Source organism: Camelus bactrianus, chromosome 16, assembly GCF_048773025.1.
Source record: "Camelus bactrianus isolate YW-2024 breed Bactrian camel chromosome 16, ASM4877302v1, whole genome shotgun sequence".
NCBI classification, from domain to species: Eukaryota; Metazoa; Chordata; class Mammalia; order Artiodactyla; family Camelidae; genus Camelus; species Camelus bactrianus.
This window is the reverse complement of record NC_133554.1, coordinates 34744689-34768714: the sequence shown is the minus strand read 5'-3', so window position 1 is coordinate 34768714 and position 24026 is coordinate 34744689. Positions and strand designations below refer to the sequence as shown.

Below are 24026 nucleotides of genomic sequence, written 5' to 3'. Positions count from 1 at the left end.
GACACCTGATCTGCCAGGACAGGACAGCACGAGCAGCCGCACTGACACACCACCTCTGGAAGGCTGCGGATGCCTTTCTGGGTTTAATCTGACATCTAACTTCAAATAAAATCTTTTGCCTTAGCAATTACAAGTGGCCTAACAGCTGCTTTATTTGGGAACATGACCTTGCCCGTGGAGCTCAGACAGAACTTTAACATCCACGCACGTGCACAGACACATAAAATTCCACACTCACACTGACTGTGGGGAGGAGGCATTATTTCCTTTATACAGATAAGGCAACCCAGGCTCAAAGAAGTCAAGCTAACACAGAGAGAACTGGGATTCTGAAAATCAGCTCTTCTGACTCTAAACCCAACGTCCTCTGCCCTTCACCGGCCACCCGATTTCTTCTCCCACCACCAGCAGAACTTCCTGACGGCTCCTACCTCTGTACTTTCGACCCTACATAAATTTCTATCAGGGCAAGGGGAGAAACAGGGTGGAGAGGGATAAATTGGGAGTTCAGGATCTGTAGATACACTACTATATGTAAAATAGATAAGCAACAAGGTCCTACTACAGAGCACAGGGAGCTATATTCAATACCTTGTAATGGCCTATAACGAAAGAGAATATGGAAAAGAATATATGTGTATAACTGCATCACTATACTGCAAACCAGAATTTAACACAACATTGTAAATCGACTATACTTCAATTTAAAAGAAATTTTTTTCCTATCACAGCACCTGTGAAAGTTATGCTTTTTTTCTATCACTAAAGCACACATTCCTTGAGGGCAGGGACCACTTCTTACTCACGTCTGTTCTGTGCTCAGCACTGTCGCGTATGCAGCAGATGCTCCACAAACATTTGCTTCCTCACTGAAGCAGTGCCTCTGCGGACTTACTGAGAAGTGTTGGGTTATTATTCCTACTTAATGTATCAACTACAGGAATTAGGGACAAGGGGTTGACGATATTTTTTTTTTAATCACAGAACAAAGAGGATGCAATCTCTAAATGTCAGAATAAACTAAAGATTGTCGGGTGGAGCACCAAAGGCTGAGCATTGCTGTGATGAAGATGCGCTTTTCTCAGCAGACACAGGCAGCCAACATGGACACCTGGGAGCCTGAACTCTGCTTACAGAGATAAGAAACGAAACATTTAGCACATTAATCAATAATTAGTTCGCACTGTACTTCTGCTCTGCTTCCTGACTCACTGAAAGTGCTTTTATCAGGTGGTAGTTCAAAGATGTACTAAGCAAGAAGGAACTAAGAAGCCAAGTGGTTCCACTTGGGTTATTTTTCAGAGAAAAGGAAGAGGCCCAGTGGGGAAAGGAACTTCCTGGTTCACACAGCTCAACTGGAAGCCTCTGCCTTACTCTAGGGCCTTTCCAGCTTCCCAGCACTGCCTCGACATACCTGTGATACCGTGTGTTCACTCCTGTAGGTGTGTCCCATAAACATCTGTGTCCCCACTTGCCTGTGAGCCCCTTGTCAATAGGGACCACAGCTGTCACACAGTCCCCGGCAGAGGGGTGGATCAACAGGACTGGTGAATGAATGAGTCATGCAGGGTATTTAAAGCTTAACTAACCACACATTCATTCCATTTTTTACTCATCAAAAACATTGCTCTGACTCACTATTACTTGTCTGAAGACTGTAAATTCTCAGGAGACAGAGGCCTAACCTGCTTTCCAAACTCACATGGAATAATGAAGCCAAGAGCACTTAAATAGATGAGTTCTTTACTGGCAAGAGACTGGAGATGCCGAAGAGTGGTCGCCCTCTGAAAGAGGAACTTTGTAACTCTTCAACTCACCTGCTGAGAGAAGCATCTGGAAGGGTGTGTAATAATACAGAGAACACAGGATGTGGAATCAAAGACCTGGGCTGTCACCTACCTGGAGAAAGTCATAACCTTTCTTTTTGTACTTCATCTTTCTTATCTAGACATTCTCCAGACTATAAAATACGAACTAAATCTTAGTTGTTGCTACTAGCAGTACAACAGTGTTTCCACTGCAATTTCTCTGGGAAGGAACAGGTAAAAAGAAAGCCTAGAGATTTCATCACAATTACCACTCAGTTTTCTGGCTTGTCCCAAACAGGGACAGAGAGATCTCAGACAGAATTAGAAGGATGTGTCAATGAACTGAATGAGGTGGGAGAAGAGGAGGAACAGAACAGCCTTGGGGCAAGGCCGTGGGTGTTTCACTAACTTCTGCCAAAACCTCCACTCACCCACGCACACGGCCCTTATAGAATCCAATGCCTTGCTGTTTCCCGTGCTAGGTGAGTATGGTCAAGTGTCTACCCTCAGGGAGCTCATGGTCTAGTGTGGGAACTAGAAAGGTAAAACCAAAAATTGAAAGTTCAGGGTGATCAGTGCTTTAACGGAGGTTTGTACAGGGTATGGGGGCTACAAAGATGGAAACGATCAGCTCCTTGGGGGTCGGGGAGTGAACTATTATGGGAGTAAGTGGGAATTTACCAGAAAGTCAAGAGCAAAAAGACTTTTCAAGAAAAAAACAAACAAACAAAAACAGCATGTACCGGGGCTTTAGAGAAACTACAAAGCACTTGGTTGGGTCAGAGGTAAGGGTTAGGGTGGATGAGAGCACAGCAAGTACACCGGCAGCCAGAAGGACCCTGTCTTCCCTGGGAAGGAATCTGGACTTTACCCTAGAGGTAATGAGACACAATTAAGGGTCCAGGCAACCAGGTTTTGTGATTTTATTTGCATTTTAGAGTGGCCACTGCGGCAGTAAGCAGTGTGAGAACAAACCTGCCAGGGGTGGGTTGGAAGCAAGATACGGGGCTATGGGCAGAAGAGAAAGGGACAAAGATGAATTATTCTTTCTAGAAACTTTGGCCATGAAGGGAAGAGAGAAGGCAGCAGCTGAAGAGGATCCAGGTGATGAGATAAGAGAAACGTTGACAAATTTAGACTGTGGAGGAGACCCCCAAAGACTAAGAGGTTAGAGAGGAAGGGAAGCTGGATACACACAAGTGACAAGTGTGAGGGTCTGGGGTGGAGGGAAAGTGACAAGTGACAAGGTGTAGGGTGGACCACTCCCGGGCAGGAGAACGCCCACCTCTTCCACCACAGAGGGGAACTGTGGTGAAGACAGATGGAACCAAAGACCAGCTGACAGCATTAGCAGGGAGAGATGGAAGAAGGAAATGTGGAACCACAAGGAGAAAACCACCTTTTCCTCCACACAAGGAATTTGCGTGTTGCAACCTTTTCCTAAGAGGTCAGGACTTTGCCACATACCGGGCAGACCCACTAGGGAAGGCATCATCAAGTAGGGAAAACTGGAAAGCTGGCCAGCTGAATACTGGTTCAATTCATGTGCTTTTACCAGCCAAGTGGGAAGCACCAGATGGGCTGGGCACTGAGAGACCAAGAGTGATTTGCACAGGTCCTTGCCCCCAGGGACTCCGGGCTCAGGAAGGCACCAAACACAGCTCAAGCTGGCCATCCTGGTTCAGGGGCTAAGAAAGCTCTCCCTTAGCCTCACAGGAGTCAACAGAACCTGTCTTCGCAGGACTATTTTCACTCTCTCAACTTCAGTTCTCATCCTAACTGCCTCCTCTGAACAGCTCTGAAAGAAAAGCCATAAGCCTGTTTCAGTATCTGGGTCCTCCTACAAGGACTTGACTCTGTGGGAAGACTTGACATCTGTCACTTGGTTATCCCACAGGCCCCACGTGTGGCTGGAGAAGGCAGCCACCTCCCGGAGATGTGGACATGTGGGGAGCCGGTTACTAGGGAAGGGTCTCCAGCGCTCAACTCCCTGAAACCTGCTCAGCCTGCTACCACCACCGGGTCACCAAAGTAAGCAGGTTTTTTCTCTTTGTGACTTATATTTAAATACCAAAGGTGCATTTCCCAAAGTGGTCTTGCCAAACTGGAAAGACTTAAGCCTAAATGACAACTATGCTCAGGGTTATTTCAGGGAGGGAAACAAAAGGGTTTGTGATTTTTAACACTGCCCTACAAACCAACACTTTTCTCTTGGGAGTATGTTTTCATCCCTCAGCGCTCAACAGATACAGGCAGGTGGCACCTAATGGTGTTACTTAAGGACTGAAAGTGGGACCACAATTGTGGGGTGTACAGAGAATTCTCCTCCCTCTCTGATCTGCAAACCTCCTTCTTATCTTAAAAGAAAATAATCATCAAATCTTCACTGAGGGCTTGAAAATTCCTTCCCCAATTCCCCTCACCCTCTTCAGAAAAGATGGACTTGGCGATTTAATTTTCTGTTGTAGTCTGACTGCTTTCCTGTTGAGTTTGTTTGAAACCTGCCAGGCTCTCCTCTTGTGCTTTGCCTACAGAGTGAAAAAGACAGGTGAAATAGTACAAGAAAATGTACCATTCTGTCTGAAGATCCCTGTGGTGTGAGACAGGAACGGCTAGCTAGCACATGAGATCTTGTCTGCTTGAAGTAAGCTGGTATTTCTTGGGAGACTGAACTCTGTTGAACAGGAAAATCATAGTGCTAATAACAGGGTATGCAGAGAACAGTTACAGTTAGAGGCAAGAGGGCAGATAATGTGATTTCTCCCCTATTAAGTCCTAGAGTCCTAAGTAATTTTAAAGCAATCACTTTCCACTTGTCCATCTGCCCAAGGCAAATGATTTTACATTGATAAGTGGTTGTCACAGACTTTCCCATGGAAGAGAGAAGGGTCAGAATGGACTTATGGAATAAAAAGGCCAGAATGTCAGTGTCCTAGTAAAATCAGTGCGAGTTTGCAATGTAACTCCAAAACCACCTTGCTAACCACCAAGATCTTAAGGCAGTAAAGTCAAGTCCCCAAGGTTCTCACCCAATCTGTTCTGATTTTAATTAACTGCTCCATGCACCAAGGTACTTCTCCAACAGGTTTTCCACGGATGCACAGACAGCAGTATCTTGGAACTGACATACTTAGGGTGAACAAACCCACTGTATAAGACATTACAAAAATCCTTAAAAAAAAAAAAGATAATAATAATAATTAAAATGCCCCCAGTCCTCAAAGAAGTACGTTTTTGACATGGCAAATCAAAAAATGGCTAGTTACAAGCCTTAAGAATCATCTCCGGTTATTGAAGGAGAGGTGCCTATTGTCACTACCGTATTCTTGCAATTGTTAAAAGCATCTATGCTTTAAGTGCAGAAAGAAAAGTATCCCATATTATGGATCATTAATACAGAACGGGCTTTGCTTCATCTTGTATACTATCCCTAAAAAGCAATTAAAGTACAACTGCAATGGCTTCAAAAGGAAATGCTATGAAAAATCTATCAATATGGCTTAGCCATGCCTCTTTGAGGTAACTGTGTAAGTAAGTATATATTTTGAGAAGTAAAGAAGAAAGTAGCCATTCTCCACTGGAAGACTGCTTCTTATCTGCCAGGCACTGAGCTAGGTACTACCTAGTGATATTTCATATGATCCTCACAATGAGGATTCCTTCTTCCCATTTTCAGGTAAGAGAATCAAGATTCAGGGAAGTTAAGTAACTTACCAAAGGTCATAGCTAGAGGGTGTAATGCCAGGATTTGAACCTAAATCCCTTAGACCCTGAAGCCTATGCTCTGTAGGCTACAAAAGAAATGTTCCCAATTCCACCAAAAAAAAAAGGAAAGAACGAAAGAAAATCAGTCTGTCTGCCCTGTAGCCCACTACCCCCCCCCCACCCGAGTATCAGCTTTCTACCTTTACTAGAGCTTTCGCATCAGCACACAGGCACTTTCTAGGACCTCCTAGATTTTAAAAAAATCTTCCTTGTCATAAGTACAAATAACAACCACAGCGTGTTACAACCAAACACATACTAGAATGGCTAAAATGGAAAAGGCAGATACCAGCAAGTGTTGACAAGCATACAGAGCAACTGGAACTCTAACACTGCTGGCAGATGAGTGAACTGGTACAACCACTTTGGAAACACACACGAGTGACTTTGTAATTCCACTTCCAGGCATATACCCAACAGAATTACATTCACCAAAGAAGTGTACAAGAATATTTGTGGCAGTACTATTTTAACAGCCCTAAGCTGGAAAGGACCCAAATGTCTGTCAATAATAGAATGGAAAAATAAAGTATATTCATCCAGTAATGAGAATGAACAAACTACTGCTATATGCAACATAGGATGAATTTTATAATGCTGAGTGAAAGAAGATAGGCACAAATGAATACTAAATGATTCCATTTATATAAAATTCAAACACAGGCAAACTAATACATGGTGCTAGAAATCAGGACAGGGGTTATCTCTGGATAGTGGATGGAAGAGGGCACGAGGGGGCTTCTGATAACGTTTTTTCTTAATGTGAGTGCTCGTTATACAGATTTTTACTTCATGAAAATTCATCAAACTGTACACTTACAATTTTTACACTTCCCTAGTTACATTTCAATTAGAAGTTTATATAAAAGAGTTTTTAAAGCATCTAATACTTTAATTTGTTAAAAAAAAAAAAACAAACCAATAACCAAAATAAAAAAACCCATTTTGACTCCACACCCCCAACTCCTCAGTAAAGGTCCTTTTCTCAGCTCTTCTCTACATCCAAATTTCTCCAAATATTTGACTCCATTTCCTCAATCTCTAACTCACCCTTCAACCTTCTCCAGTCTAGCCCGGCCCAGCCACTCCACCCAATCTCTACTCTGCAAAGTCCCAAGGACTTCCAAGTGGACATGCCCAAGTAACACTCTGCTACCTTCATCTTACTCAACCTCCCAGCAGTGCTGGGCACAGGCAACCCTTCCTTCCTCCTTGAAACACTCTCCCCTCTAACTATCTCTTAGCTTCCAGAACTCTGCATCCTTGGTTTTCCTCCCACCTCAAAGCTTCCTGCTGGCTCTTCTCCTCCCTCTGTTCTTAAATACAGGTTGTGCCTAGGCCGTCTTCAGGGCTCTTTTTACCCACACTCTCTCTCCTGAGGAGACCCTGGTCAGGTAGCTTTAAACCCCACTCTTAAAAGCTGAAGAGTCTTGAGTTCTGAGCTCCATCTCCCCAGCCCCCAACAGCGTCTGGGTCACCATTTCTCCTCACTCACTCACATCTCCCTCCTCAGGCCCATTGAATTTGCTGTTTGTTCCTTCTGCCTGGACCCTTCCCCCAGAACATCACACGCTTGGCTCCTTCTTGTCATTCACCCCTCAGTTTAACTGTCACTTACCAATCTCGTGCCTAATACTTAGTACAAGCTGGTATTACCTGCATCCTTGTTAACTGACCGCCTTAACTAGAATAAAAATCCAGAAGGGCACTAGGACCAGAAGGGCAGAAGGACTCTGCTCTACTGCATTTCCAGCTTCTAGAATGGCTTCCCGGATAAGAGAACAGCTTCCTAACCAGTTTCCCAGCTTCAGTTCTTGCCTCTCTCCAGTTCTTTCCCCACAAGGCACCATCCACGTCCCTCCTCCTCCAACACGCACACTTAGGCTCTCTCATTGGACTCCCATTACACTGTAGAATCAAAAGTCCCACCCTGTACATGGTTAAAAGACCCTGCACGTGCTGCCAGCCCCTTCCCACTTCCCCAATTCATGTCCTCCTACTTTCCCCGACCACTGGCTAAGCTTCACACCATGTGACCTCTCAGTTCCTCAAGGACACCAGGCCCCCTCCTGCCTCAGGGTCCCTTGCACTGGCTCTTCTGCCTCTAGCCTGCTCGTTCCCACCCTCGGGTCTCAACTCAAGTGGCACCTGTTGAGAGGAGCCTCCCTCCCCAGTCACACACACCCTCTTGCCCTTTCAGTTTAGAGAATTACCCTAATGGGTAATCACATCTGTCTGTTTACAGTGTAAACGCCAAGGGCAGGCACCTCCTGCATCACCTAACACAGTGCCACTTCATAGTAGGCAGCCAAATAATTTGTGGAATGAACAACTGAGGTCAGAGAAACATTGAGTATTTTGTCAATACAGCCCATGAGGCAAATACTAGTTATCTCCCCGTAGGGCCCAAGGCATTTAACCAATATTTATATTGAAATACAGTGGCTAGGAAAAAGTCCTTTATCAAAATCAAAGGAAGCTAGATAAAATAAACAATAAGTTTACACTGCATAGTACAGAGAACTATATTCAACATCTTGGAGCAACCTAGAATGAGAAAGAATCTGAAAAAGAATGTATGTCTGTATATGGATGACTGAAACATCATGCTGTACACCAGAAATTGACACAACATTGTAAACTGACTATACTTCAATTAAAAAAAAAAAAAGGGTAGCTAACCTTGGATAGGTTACTTAAGATTGTTGAGTCTGCTTCCTCACCTGTGAGAGAGTAATACCTCCCCTGCTGGAAAGTAACTGAAGGGATGAGAAATAACACACATAAAGTGCCTGCCCTGTAAGAAGTGCTCCGTGAATAGAGCGTCAGAATAAATCATCGCTAAACTCTTCAGTTACAATTCTAAAATGGCCACGGCCTAGCTGTTCAATCGTGACTATTAATTAACAGTGACTATTTAATCGAGAGCCTCGCTCTCTCTGGTCAAAGTCTGTCCTTTCCACCACGTGAGAGACTGGGCTGGGAGGGGGCTCTGACGCCGCTGAGCCCATCGCCCACACAACAAAGACACAGTCATGACCCTTAGGACTCACCTGAGATGTAAGATCATCTCTCAGCTTGGAAGGCTGCTTATTTTCAAAAATAAGTTAGTCTGAAAAGAAACACGTACTCCCTCAAAACTCTTTTAATTTAAAACAGAAACTGAGTCGCAATTGGAATTTTCCAGCAAACCTGCCTGAGGGGTTTCACCACAGAAGGTGAAGATTTAAAATGCTGGTGACAACACAATGAGCATAAAACAGGGCCACTGGTGCATTTGTAAGTAAGCAACTTGCAGAGCAAATCATATCACAGACAGGCCTCCCTTGCTGGGTGTAGGGCAATGAAAAGCATGATCTCTGTGGTGCTGAGATTATTTCTGAGATACTTATTTTAGAATGGAGAAGTCAGAACACCTAAGTCACAGAGGAGACAAGTGTACTATGGAACTTTAGAGCCCCGAGCCCTGAATCTGAACAAGAACCCTGCTGAGGTGGTGTATGAGCTGGACAGAAACAAGGGAGATTTCACAATCTGGCAGAGAGCATTCCCAAAGGCTTTAAAACCTAATAGACATTTTCCATCCTCGAAGGCAGTCCTTCAGATGTGGGTGATGGATAACGCGTATTTCCCAGATAAGAATTTTATTTCAGGGCTAAATTTCTAGAAAACAGAACAGTAAAAATTTTTTTTTCTTCAATAAAGGTCCCAAATATGCTTTACTCTGGTTTTAGACTCAGTCAGTCCTGACCTTTAAATCCTAGCCAGAACAGTGAATAACTGAAGGAGCTGGAGAAAGTTGCTTTTTACGGCTTCAGCGTAGCAGGAATAAATTCACCTGCACCTCACAGGCTGGACACAGAGTAGGTGCTCAGTATAAAGAGGAAGCAGACCTTCCCTGGGCTTTTCGATTTTATGTACAGGGCAAAAGGCCGCACTAGACACTCAGTAAACAGCAGACACTAGAATAAGGCACAGGACTCCCGAGAACGAAGCGCTCGCTTCTCTACAGACCAGCTTCCAGAGCCTCCTTTCACACTGACACGAGTGTGAAGACTTCAAAGGCACCAGGCCTGGCTCCTGCCTCCTCCAGGTCCCAAGTTACACTTCAATACAAATGCTCAAAGCTTGGGGTGAGAGGGAGACTCTCCTGTGCTCTTACTTCAAGCGTAGGCCAGGGGAAAACAGGGAGTTATTCAGACTCAGGGATCCTGAAGGTCTTTCTCAAAAGGCTCTTAGAAAATATTTTTTAGGGAAAATGGTACAAAACACCTAACATGTGCCCAGTGAGTTGTTACATTTCCACCTCTTATCTCATTTAATACAATGCTGCAAAAATCAGAATTCCAATGCTCATTTTGTAAACAAAGAGGCTGGACCCTAAGGGCTGGATAACTGGACCAGGGTCACACACAGCTAGAAGGTGATGGGGCGGGACGTTAAGTCCAAGTTCTTTGAGTAAACTGTGGTCCTGCAGAAACTGTGGTCCAGACTCAGTATCAGTACTTCAAGGGCCTGTGCGCCGGGAGAGCAGGGTGAACGGCCAACTGGGAGAAGCCATGGGAAGGGCCTCACATGGCCAGCAGGGGGACATGCCTCATACCAGTTCCCGTCCCCTTCTAGGGGCGCCCAAAGGGGCACCTCCCGCCAAGCCAACTTTGAGGACTAGAGGACCTTGTAAGAGGCACAGTAGACAGAAAAAACATCCCTGGGAATCCAGAACTTTTTGTTTATACATCCAGGGAATCATCTTCAGGGTACTAGTGCTACAGACACACCCCCACTTCCTAAAGACAAAGCCCTTGGGCGATAGCGAGGCTGCAGCTCGGCTTCTATTCCTGCCCACCCGTGCTGTTCCACTGGAGGAGGGGCTTCTGACTTAACTGTCTCAAGTTCAACTAAGTGCTTTCACGGAGAACCATAGTAATAATGAAAGGCAACCGGCAGAGCTCAGGGCCCCACCCCCTGGCTCTCAGCTCCAGCAACCCAGCGCCTCTTTCAGCCCCTCGAATGCCAAGCTTACTCTAGCTTCAGTAACCTCCCTCGAGCTCTTCTCTCAGCCTCGATTGCTGTCCGCACCCCACCTCCCTCATGAGGCATTTACCTTTCTCAGGCAAACCTTCTGTGGGCTGTACTCTCACAGCATCCTGCACACTTCCTGACAGCTGTCATTTATTCACCTGCCCAGCCCTCTTCCAGCCGCAGACGATTCCTAGGACCCTGGGTGGCCAGGGGAGTACACTCTGAGGGGACTAGCGTTCTGGCAGCACCGCGTTTAAGCAACCGGCTGATGATCATACAATTCTTTCTAAAGTGCTCTTCTCCCGAGGTTACGGTTAGGGTGTGGAAAGTGAAACAGGAAACAAGAGCAGAGTCACTTTACAGCTTTCTTCCCACCCTACTGCAAGGCAAACGTTAACGCCAGATATTTGCTGAACTATTACTCACGCTAATAGCATTAGAGCTTTGGTGGGGGGGGGATGCAGGGGCAGACATTCAGGCTTGAAAACTCCACAATCGTGATTCCAGAGTTTTAAACCCATATAACCACAGCTATAGCTTTAAGGAAAGATCTCATAGTAACATGCCTGCCTCACACAAGCTGAAGATCATTTAAGTGAATGCTAAGATTACTTGAAAAACAAGAAAACAACAGGAACAGACTGACCTTCTAAAAGTGACAGAAAACTGTTACAATTGTCAGTTATTACAGCATAAAAGACCAGAAAGGGAAAGCCCCAGAGATGTACAGGATGGTCACTTCCAACCCTTCTCTGCATCATGAGACACAGGAGGTGTCAGTGTCCTCCCAGAGGCTGAGATGAAACTGCAAGGAATACAAACAAAGGTGAAAACAAGAGAAGTGAGATGACAAAGGAAAGAAATGCTAGGAATCAAAGAGAGAGTCCTTGACCAGATACACCTAGGTCCAAGGAGAGCTTTGCCTGCTGCTACTGACACGCCCAGCCCCTGCCAGGCGGAAGAGAAACCTGACAAAGGGGTGTAAGAACCGGTACAGAGGGCGTCTTGGAGCATAAAGTATTCCAATGACAATATGAAGAAGGGAAAAAGGAGAGAGATTTCACTTCCCACCAGTAACAAATGAGCTCTTTTTCTGAAGTGCTAACTGTTGTAAACAACTAAAAAACACACATAACAATCACAAGTTATAAATGTTCTTGTAAATTCCCTGGTTCCAACTCATCTATGACAAATATCTGCAGAGGGACCTCAGCATCTGCTCTGAAGTTCAAGGAAAAGTAATTCTAACCAATGGAGTTGTGCCAAAATATCACCCTCGGGGTCTGACCAATTAAATGGCTGCTTCTTCGCACTGTGTTTAGGAGAGATGACAGATTGAACACTGCAGCAGAGAAACCTACACACTTAATTTCAGCCCAGGCATTCTGCCCCAAAGGGCAAGTCAATCAGGAAAGAATGCCGTGCAGAAGGAAGCCTTCTAACAACGCTGAAAACAGAACAAACGGACCTGCAGTTCAATTACCCTGGGATCCTTCTTCCATCAGAACTGGTGACAAAGCCCATTAAGAGGAAAGGGACCCTCATCCCCCTCGGTACTCCTGTAGGAAACAGGACTTACCAGATTAGCTTTTCTGAACCTTCTAACTGAAGAAGCTGCTTTGACAAGATATTATCACAATGACTGACTAGTGGGTAACCAGGATAAAAAATGTTCATGAGGCTGGGGGCTTGGCGAGAGGTTTTCTGGCACTCCTGTGCTCTGGGAAAAGGTGGGCTTCAGGAAGGGATGTGTCTAGGATCAGACTTAGGTACTTTACCTTTGCAAAGCAGTCTGCACAGAAGTGTAGCCAAACGTACTGGGTGTGGGAGGAACAAAGACTCTAGATTCTGGTGTTCTTTAATCCCTTTAAACTTTCATTTTCTCAAAGACAAAAGAACCTGGTGAAAGGGTAACTGAAAGGATTAAAATAATGCATGTCAAGCATTTACCCTAGAGCCTAGCACATAATAGGTGCCCAATAAAATGTGGCTAGAAATAAGTTAAAATCTTTTTTAAGGGTCTTTAAAGAGACGATTTAACTGTGCTATCCCCTATTCAAAAAGAAAAAAATGCTGATACCTTTTATCAGGCTCAATCTCATTTTCCAAAGATCCTACAAGAACTAAATGATTCCAGGCCCATCCCACCTGCTCTTTTAAAATCCCTGAAGAACTTGTCTCTCTGAGGTGGTCAGGACTGGTTTATTGGCAGTGCAGCCCTAGGCTATTACATTTCTTTCCAGTTCTACCCCATTGCTAATAAGTTTGTCACTTTTTCCACAACAAAGGCAGCTTCTACCTTAGCTAAGGAGAGAGGTCCCCTCTCATCCACCAAACTCAAAGAACTGAACATACACACCTCTGGTCCCCACCTGGTTTGTACTGCACTGAGGTTAGATGGGGTCTGGGGAAAAATCCAGGATGAATTCAGATTAACCCCTTCCTCCCACAGACCTTTGGCTTGGTTTGATGTTTGATCTCAATCTGAAAATTACGCTGACTTTCTGAAATGTGTTCTGCTCCCGTCAGGATGTGATATGCCCACTATCTACGCCAAGCAGAAATGGAGATTTCTAGCTCACCCAGTACCACAAAGACGACCTTTGTATTCTCACAGTATTCATTCTCTCCTTGCGAAGAGCACCTGTGCTTACCCCCAGTCTTCCCATTTTATTCTTTGCCCATATATCCCACAACAAAGTGCAAACTGCCTCATATTCACCACTCCCTGACAGATTCAAGGAAAAAGACACCTGTGCTGATATCAGGAAGTAATGCTGCTTTCATCGGCGCTGGGATCTGCTGCTACTTCATCCATTTACGCCTGGAATTACAAAGTGGAAGGACAGATCTCTTTGCAATGCGGCAGGGATATGAGCACACAAATCTTGACCTGTCCCTTACTCATTAGTTTATGGTTTGAGACCATCAGAACGGACCTGTTCTGAAATAACTCAAGCAGTTACAGTAATCTACAAAGATCCCAAGATCACTCCCCTCCAGGTAGTTACTTTACAGCCAACCCAGCTGCCTAATGAACATAATAAAGCAGATTCCACAGTGGGAAGCAATGAGGAATGGGAGGGGAGGTACAGAAAACAGGGGTTCTTAAGGACTGTTTTACCAACTGAGTGACCCCCAAGCAAATTTCCTTAATCGCTTCTCCAGAAACGTGCCTACCGGTAAAACAGGTCAGCAGTTAGCATTAGATCCAGCCTCTGAACTCAAAGAAACTTTCAAAGATTAAAACGACCCTGGAGTAATTTGTAAACTACCAGGCTCAGGAAACACTCAAAAGGTGTGCCAGAAATCCTAGAACTCAAAAGGAACCTGTAATTTAAAAGGCTGGTGAATTACAGGCTAAAATTTCCTGTTGTTATTAAAAAATAAATAACCAAGCACAGCTTGAATCCTGCCATCTACCAAAAGTCACAGATAAGCAGTTAATTCAGGAGATTCATTTTACAAAACATATGGATGCAATGCAGTGTAAGCTAGAGAAAAACCACCATGCTCCAGGAAGAAAGAATGACCTGACCCCTAGAAGATGGGCACCTGTATAAAGGCAAGGGCAGTAAAGGACATGCTGCCTTAGTTCTTTTCAAACCAGAGAGACTTCTTCAGCCAAGCTCAAGTATTAGAAGTCTCGACTTATTAACCACATCAAGTTTCAAAACCCAGGCATGCAAGTTAGAGTAAAGACAAGCCCATCCTGTTTGCACTTGACTTCCTGTTCTGGGCTGTCTGATCTCTTTACAGGGCTGCTCCCAGGCCACAATAGGTAACCTTTCCTATCCGCCAACCACTGGTTCACTGGACAGTACTTCAGTGACGACAAAATCCATAATTCTACGAGTAGGGTAAAAGATACACCTGAAACTGCACCAAAAAACAATCATGAGTGTCTAAGACACTTTCTGGGTTTCCCATGCTTCATACTGACATCTGACCTAGAGTAAACAATAAAAATGTAACACAAATAGTGCTGAGATAAGAAAATTAAGCCTAAAACAAAACTTGGAATATGAGGGCTGGGAAAAAGAGCAAGAAAAATTGGATATGTTTTTATTATTAATGTTGGCCTCTTTTCAAATGCAGAAGGAACAGTTTTCTGTCAGCCTGTCCCCACTGAGCAGATTCCCAGAAGGGAACCACAACAAGTGATCACTACATTAAAAGGTCCCTTCTGGTGAAAACTGTCCCCAGTGCAACCTGCTACCCGCCTCAGTCTACTTTTCAGCACTGTAAAAGCCTTCAGTTTTAGAGACCTGAAGCCTCCATTTTATGCCAAACTTCCATTGCTTCCAAAGAGCTAGTGGGTCCCCCAAGCCACATTCAGTGTTGGGAGTAAACGCTGGGCAAGGAAATGTCCCAGTTTTCATGGGCAAGTCATTTAGCTTCTGTGGGTCAGCCTCCTCATCTGGGAAACAGGAGGGTTGGACTACATTGATCTCTAATGTTTATTCCAGCTGTAGAAAAAATTTCAGGGATTCTACACTAACAGTTAGCAGAAGCTTCTGTGGCTTCCTGCATTATTTCTTTGGTCAAATAAGATGCCTCTATTATCCCACTTCCCGCAATGTGAATACACCCCTTGATCTGCTTCCCAACTACCTGAGGGTTTTTCTCCCGTTCCCTTGAAACATGGATCAGAAAGTTTCCCACTTGAAAGCAATATTCTACAAAAAACCTCGAGGATTGCTCTTTACACATGGTCTTTTTATTAAGACTGTAATATAATCACCACTTGGTTCCCATGCTGGTCATATGATTCCTGGAGAGAACAGAGTCACAAAGGATGAAGAAAGTTGACCAGCAACATGTGGCACTCCCACACAATGACAGCTAATGGGGAAAGAATGAGGCAAATCTGGGTAAGAAAAGGGAGTGGTGAAGGCAGGTTCACTGAGTCAGTGCAAGGGGAGAACACAGCAAGTTTAACAGAAAAGAAAATGGGAAAGGAAGGAGAAAAGTTAACAAGAAGGAAGAATACAAACCGATAGGCAGAAAATTAAATCTGAAATTCTGCTTATCCATTCATCCAACAGACATCGAATGTCTACTATGTGCAGGGAACTGAACTAGACACTAGAGGAGATACAAAGGTCAACCAGAAAGATCTGCTCAACGAGGTTACAGTCTAGTAGGAGAGATAAAGCAGGTACACAAACAATTGAAACATACAGCAGAAAGTGTACCTGCCATAAAGGAGACATAAAAGAGTCCTCTACTATGAGACCCAAAGGAGGAAATGATTACTCCCAGTGAGGGATCAGACAAGGCTTCACAGAAAGAATGACATTCCAAGCTGAAAACACAACGGAAACAAGGACACACAAGTAGGAAACCAAGGACATACAGTCAGAGCAAGTAACTAGATTTGATCTGAGATGTAAGTGGGCATGAAGGGAGAGATGGTAATAGTAACAGCTAGCGATCCAGAGAGCCTTAGCTAATTTGGATAGCTGGAGTGGAGCCAGACTGAGTATTCCAAAATCAGGCTCAGAATTTAAACTTAAATCCAGGGAAAACAGAAGGGGAGGAGGAGGGAGGCTGACAAGTTAGGAGCTGGAGGAATCTCTTAACTTAACCCATAAAATGAAGATAATAAAATCAACACAAAAGCAAAGAGTGCAGATGCACAAAATCCCTCCAAAGAGACACAATGTCTTCCAAACATAAAGCAAGAAAAGAGGAGGACAGAAAGGCCCTGGACGATGGTATTAACATACTTAAACAAAGAATGTGACCACAACAAAGGGTGATCAACAAAAAAACTGTAAAAAATCTAGGAAAGACAGAGGGGCCACATTGACTCCAGTCACCCAAGGCAGAGAAATATTGCAGCCTGGTGACACACCATCTTCTCTGCAGTGGGACAAGGTTCTTTCATAAGGCTTAAATGGGAATAGCATATAGTAGCAGTTATGGGGATAGGTTCTTAAGAGTCAGAGGGACTTGGTTCCAATCTGAGTTCAGCCTCTTACCAGCTTGGACAGAGCCTTGTTGTCCTCATTTGTAAATTGAAGACAATTGTGCCTACTTTGCAGAAGGAGCTTTGGGAGAATTAAATGACCTACTGTATGCAAAACACTTAGTACAATACCTGGTATACAGCAGGCAAGCAATAATCTCAGCCTGTGTTCTCCCCTACAAACTATCCTAGCACACTATTCTATACTCACTAATGCAAGTTTGGTATCATTGTATTTCACTTTTCACATCTCCTGATATTGAAAAGCAATATCCTGGCAAAATAAAGAATCCTGTTAACAGGAAAGGAATCCACTCTAAAATAAAAATTGGCCTTCCATTCCGAGCACACTCAGGTCTGAACAATCCTGTCTCCAAAAGACTGATCATTTCCAGGTAGAAACAAAATTAATTTTTTCACCCAAAAATGAGACCTAAAACATACTGACAAAAACTCTCAAAGATCTTTCTGAGAAGCTAGATGGCCCCCAGCAGGCTGGTCCTACCTAATGCCACTCTCAATCTACAGGCCAGTCTGGACGATGCCCTCCCATACTGCTCCACTTCCCACCTCTCTCATACCCTTCAATCACACACTGTGCTGAAACGTTTTATCTCCCTCTCTAACCTTCTAGAGGTCAAGATCCCACCTTATCCATCTCTGCATTCTTTTTTCCCATATCCCAAAATGCCTTGCATCAAACAAAACCATGATAAATATTGATCATTAAAAATCGATTTCACTTCACAGTTTGTATTCCTAGAGTTTGTGTTTTCTATTAACTGTGAATTATTGAAAGGGACACTGAGTGAGATACATATAAAAACTGTAAAAGCAATTTTAATAAAAGGCACTTTGATTGCAAGGTTAAAAAAAATCAGTTTCAAACAGGACTTTTCTTAACAACACAATCCACTGTGATCTGCCATTCCTGCATCCCAAGGTCTTCTTTCGATTTACTGAATTCTTATTCTACCCTTTTCTTCCCCTCCCTTCTCCAACCTCTCCACACTTGAGCTACCAAGGATTACAGAAAAGCCAGAAGACTGTCTTTACTGGGTTCTCAACAAATTCATACAACTGGGACCAAGTCATCGGTGGGCTCAGAAATTTTTTATTCATCTCTAGTTGATGTTTCATAGCAACTTTCCAAAGAGCGGTGTTGTGCACGATTTAGGACATGGGGCCTGGAGTTAGACAGAACTCAGTCTTCCTGTGTGACCTCAGTCGAGGTGCTTAACTTCCCTAAACTTCATCTTCCAAATCTGTAAAATGCAGTACCTAGATGAGGTAATTAATGCAATACAAACCCTTAACAACAGAGCAAGTGCTCAAAAAATGGGAATGCTTACTGTTTTCTTTGTCTAAGTGATGCTCCAACACCTATCCTCTCTTCTACTCCTTCTTTGTCAGATAACCAGATACCTCCTCTCTCCTTTGCAAAACAATTCAACTGGGTTCTCTGTCCATCTGAGAGGCAATGGTGGTACAGTGGAGAATGCTGGAATCAGGGGTCCAGCTGGTGCCACATACCAGATATGTAAGCATGCACTCATTGCTTCACTTGTGACTCAGATTCCTCAGGTGCAAAATAGGTATTTTAACCTGTTCCTTGTAGAATCACTGTGAGAATTAAAGGGAAAAATACGAAAAAAAGTAGTAAGCAGATAAAGAGAGGGAAGAATAAGTGAGGTGATAAGGCTTTCAAGAGAACAGACCTGGTTTCAAATTCCAGTTCTACCCCTTAACTAGTTGTGTGACCTTGGGTAAGTTAATTTCTCCAGACCTCAGTTTCTTGTCTGTAAAATGGGGAAATAACTTCACAGGGTTAAGAGGTTTAAAACAATGTGCAGACTACTTGGCATGTAAACTTCCCATCCTGCTCTCTATGCCTCTTCTTTTCTCTCCATCTCAAACACTCCCCTTTATTCTCTAGACAAGTAGAATCCACCATTCTTGACCATCTTGACATCTCCAATATATCTATATTTAACAGCAAATCAGACAAGTACTGCTATACAAATATACTGTGTCTCATCTAAAACAGAACAGTAAAAAAAAATTGCAAAGTATAAAGTAAAAATATGTAAAAACTTAGTTCTAGTAACTCTTTCCCATATCCCAAAAGAAGGTCCTATATGCCCCTAGAACTTGGAAATTCATTTTGGAGGTCACTATACTAGTAAGTAAACTGTTTACAAAGACAAAGATAATAGAACAGACTTGGTATAGCTGCCAGCACGGTGATTGGCAGGGAGTAGATACTCAGTAAGTTTTGGTCCCTTATGGTTTTTAGAAGAAAACCTGTCTCTACACACATACCTCTCTGTACGAGTTTGCACGAAGTGAGCGCTCAGCTCAGTATCCATGTCTCTTCAATTCCCAGCTTCCTCCACAGAGGTGCTGGTACCCTGCTTCACTTCCAAGTTACACACTTGTCCATGAACTCCACTCCACTCTACTGAAAACTCTCCCTCCAATTCACCAATGCTCTTCTGATGGCTAAACACATAGCTTTTTCCTACATCCTCAACCTTCATGACCTCCCATGTACTATGACCTGCCTTCCTCCTCTTTGGTTCCCACTGAAAGGGCAATAGCTTGACTCCCCTCCCACTCCAAAGCCCAGTTCTCCTCCTGGTCCTTCCCGACTCCTCCTTTTGCCCCACCTGAATATCCCCTAGGGCTCTGTACTAACCATTCTTCCTCTCCTTCTCCAGTGAATTCTATTGATTCTACTTTTAAAGTATATCCTGCAGATATCCGATTCTCACTATGTCCCCTGCCACACCCTGCTTGTTAGGCCATTATCCATTCATTATCTTTCTCAAGAACTAGAGCAAATGCCTCAATGGTCTCCTCTTTGCCACTCTCTATTCCCCACACAGTAATCAGGGTAAACTTTCATTTAAAGACATATATACTCTGCCTGCTACTCTCCTGCTTTAAAGCCTCCCGTGTTTTCCCACCAGGCTCTTTTGTAAAGCCTAGACTCACTCAAAGGCCGCATGCCATGTGAGTGGGCCCCGCCCACCTCTCCCTGTTTCAAGCCACTGCCCCCATTACCCCCACCCCACATCCATCTTGTGGGCACAATGTGGTGGCCAGTCAGTGACACAGTGATGCGTGGGTTGGTAAAAGAACTTACCAGACATAAAGTAAGGGAATAGAAAGGAGTTTGTTAGGGTACGCTGTCATAGACAACAGTGGGCCGCACAGGCGAGGGGTGCCTACATGAGCACCGAGGGCCAGCTGTTGGGGTGTTTTATAAGGTAGGGGCACAAGGTGCCGGATCCTCTTGTGCATAAGTCTCTGATTGGTTGTAGGTGAGGTAAGAGGTTTAGGGTCCGTGAAGGGCGGTGGGGTTTGACTCTGATAAGGAGGGCATTACCTGGGGCTATTAGTTTGTCAGGGGAAACACGCCCAGTAAAGAATGTCAGACACTTGAGAGCCCAAGAACGGAGGTCGTTGGACTTAGAAGGACATTAGTTTGCCCAACACACCTCACTCGAGACCCTTGGTGGTCTCCTTTTATTTTTACTTCCTCAAAAATAAGAAATCACTTATGGCTCCAAGGCATGCACACTTGTGGTTCCTTTCCTGCCAAGAACATTCTCCAGAGCTCTTTTCTCGAAGCTGGTTCCTCATCAGCTCACCTTTCCTACACAACGCAGAGTACAGCTCAGAGTGGAAGCTCAGTAAGTGCTTGCTGAATGAACAGATTCTTCACTCCTAGTCAGATAACCCAAGTCTAAATATCTGGACTCAAACTTACCCTTCAGTTTTAGTAGCCATTTCTAAATTCCTGCTGTAATAGAGAATAACCTTTGTTTTGTTGGAAGTTTACAGGGACACCATGACCTGGCCCACTTAGACAGCTGTAAGAACAAAGAATGACTGCAGCAAGAAGTTTGCAACAATCAACCACACCCCCGCCCTTGTTTTTTGTGTAAAAGGAGCCTGTATTCTGACTGGAGCACGATGGTTCTCCAAGGCATCAGTCCACCATCCTCTCGGTCTGGCAGCTTTCTGAATAAAGTCGCTATTCCTTGCCCCAACACCTCATCTCCCGATTTATTGACCTGTCATGTGGCAAGCAGAACGAGTTTGGACTCGGCAACACTGCTAGATATCCAGGCTTCAAATTTAGTGTACCAAGGACACTCCAAACCAAACCCAATTTTCTGAATTTATACGAGCAGTATAATCCACACTTTCTGCTTCAGAACTGTAAATTTCCCATTCATTTGCTCCACCTGTCGAAAATTGATCACGCATTAAAATCAAATTCAAATATCACTTCGTTCATTCATGCTTTCAATCAGACACTTATTCATTCAACAGATACCCACTGAGTACCTTAAGTGAGGCAGGCATTATGTTAAGATACTGGAAAGCAAAGCAGACCTATTTTTGTCTATTACATGTCAGTCAAATAATCACACAAATATTTAATTAGAGACTAAATAAAATTTGTTATGAAGGAAAAAATGTTAGAAACTCAGAAAACATAAACGAGGCATCAAGAAACGCTCCTTTGATGGTGCGCTGACGGAACAAGATGTAACTTATACTTGGCAGACTGGAAGGCAGAGCACTCCAGGCAGAGGGTTCAGCCAAGTCCTGGAAGTGGGAGGAGACCGGCAGGCCTATCTTAAGGCTCCTACCATTCTGCCTCATATGTTATATTCATCTGGGTCTGTCTTGTTCCCTCCCACAACCTCATCCTCAATTTACTGATAGTTACCTGAGAGAAAGGACATAGAGTGTCTCATCCATATCAATATCCCCAGAAGATACCGATCCACATGTCTGGTACCTAGGGAGTCTACACTTTTAAAAAGCTCCCAGATGACGCGGATATTCAGCCAAGTCCATAAATCACATGCTCAGGTGACAAACTCAATAAATGTGTATTGATTATTATCTCATTTAAAATCTCTAAGGTCAAGGTGGTAAACTGTTTCCAAAATTGGCCAACAATTCCAACCATGCTGCCTGCCCTTCTGCAGTGTGACTCTGACACTCTACCCTGTAAGAGGCGAAGTCCATGTCCCCTCTCTTTGGATGTGGGCCACACATGTGACTAATTTTACCCAAAAGAATGGGGCAAAAGTGTATGTGTGACCCCCAGGTCTAGGCCTTAAGAGGCCCTGTAGCTGCACTGTGGTTCCCTTGGAAGCCAACCACTGCGTAAAAGCAGCCCAGTCTAGATTAATGAAGGATGAGAAGCCGAGAGAGATGCACCTCATGGAGAACCAGAATGTCCCAGCCAACAGTTAGCAACAAAGCCCCAGACATGTGAGTGAAGCCATGTGGAATCCTCCAGTCCAATGGACATCACATGGAGCAAAGCAGTATGTCCCTCTCTCCTGAATTACCAATTCACCCAATCATGAGCAATAAAATGACTGTCACTTGAGGCCACTACAAGTTTTAGGGTGATTTGCTACACAGTAATAGATAATTGAAACAGGAATTCAACACCCAGTCATTCAATGTTTCCCAGCTTTGATGATCAAGAAACTCTTCCCCGTATTCATTAAAATTACTCCTCCTCCAATTTAAGCCCATTTCCTAAATCTTTGAAGTACAGGAAGACCAATTAATCAGAACCCCCTGGCAAAAATTATTCTTGTACTGGAAGATGATAATCAAGCCATCCCTCAACTTTTCCTTCTGTAGGCTAAAATCCTTCTTTAAAAAAAAGACTTATAAAGATAGGACTTATTTTGTTAACTTTTTCATCATTTTGATCCTTCTTAAGTAGGGAGGGACTGATGCCACATACCAGTACCTAACAGAAGCTATGTCCTAGCCCTCATGGTTTGTCTTTCTATAATCAGATTCCACAGTCTCACATAAGGCACATTAGCACCCAAATGTTGTGAATTACCCTACAAACTTAATCACTTACTAGAATTACTGTGAAACCTTTTCTGCTCTTAACACTGCATTTTGTGATGACTCCTTCCACTCATCAACATGGTTTGACACTACACTACTGCAATAGATTTTAACAAATTCTAGATATCTGAAGAACAACGGAAAAGCTTGAGAGGTTGGAGTAGGTGCACCATTCATTTCAATCAAAGTCTCTAACCAGGGTCCAGGCCTTTATACAGGCCAGGAGGGCTCTTGGTACCCTCTCCTCCTACCTCAAAGGTAAAGTGACCTTGCAAAAGGCAAGATCTTTGACACTCGCCTCTTGAGCAAAGGTACCTTTTCTGTAGAACTCAACAGGGTATATTTATCTACAGAGAGACAACCCAGTTGCTTCACGCAGTGTAAAAACATGTTTTCTCTCCAGGTCTTACCTGAATGTATGCTTCAATGTCAAAAAGTAGCTTAATAATCACTGATAAAATAGGGCTAATTAAGTCTACCCAACACAGGGTATTTACTGTAGTATCAAATAAAATGATACAAGGAAATAATTTTCTAAGATACTGTAAAAATGTTAGGTAATACTGTGAACTAGGTTTCAGCAAGTCCTATAAACCTTCAAATCAACTTTGGATGTTTAGCTGATGGCTTTAGGCGATGTGTACTGGAATAGGCACCATGGGCTCAGGTTCATCAAATTGGAACCAAAGACATGCCACCTAACTAGAGACCTCATGAATTGTCTAGTACTACCAAGAGTAATAAAGATGTTTAGACTAGTGGTTTGACCCTGGGGACCCACTTCAGGCACTGTCTGATGGTGCCAGGCTCTAGCTCAGGGTCCAAGCTCAATCAAGGATCTCAACAGCCTAGTGGAAGAGACAGTCCTGCAAAAGCTCAAATAAGAACAACTCTGCTAGAGGAAGTCAGGGAAGGTTTAAGAGATGAACTAAGTCCCCTGGGGGATGAGTACTTTGCCAGTCAGAGAGGGCAGGGCGCTAGGAAAAGGAACAGTGTTCTAAAAGGATGTGGTATAACCAGGAACTGGAAAAATGAGAAGTTCAGTGAGAGGTTGGAGAGGAAATGGCTGGGAAACAGAGAGGGAAATAAACGGGTAACAGTAACAGGTAGGATAGGGTCAAATTGTGAAGGACTTCACCTATCAAGCTGAGTAGGAAACAAGGGATGATGGCACTGTGAAATCTTGAGAATGAAAAGATTAGATTTAGCCTTCAGGAACTTAACTTTGGCAACAATAAAGAGGTTGGAGCAGAGAAAGACCCATGGTGGAGTGACAAAAGCCCAGTCAAGATTTGATAAGGCCTTGAATCAGAAGTTACAAATTCAAATTACTAGAAGCAAACTACATAAAATATGACATCTTCATTGTGTAAGGTCTGGGAGAATGGTGATCTCTGTAATCTTGGAAGAATGCAGGCTCTGCCTAAAAGTATTCACACACAAAATTTTAAGTCTTTGGGCTGGTTAAACAAAATATCTAGTTCTGACCTCTGATAAATTAAGGCAATACAGTAGGAATGAAGAAATGACACATCCAGTAGTTCTCCAGT

General features: G+C 43.7%; 1 protein-coding gene across 7 annotated transcripts in view; it reads right to left on the bottom strand.

Moving 5' to 3' along the window:
• The window catches only part of RFFL (ring finger and FYVE like domain containing E3 ubiquitin protein ligase), a 64108-nt gene that overhangs the window by 19560 nt on the left and 20522 nt on the right, over nt 1-24026 (bottom strand). Inside the window, exon 1 of one of the 7 annotated variants that reach the window (XM_045514322.2) lies at nt 10678-10868. The exons of the other annotated variants lie outside the window; for them this stretch is intronic. The gene's annotated coding sequence lies outside the window, so the exon portion shown is untranslated. Of the gene's footprint in view, nt 1-10677; nt 10869-24026 lie in introns of those variants that run through there. 7 annotated transcript variants of the gene reach the window in all.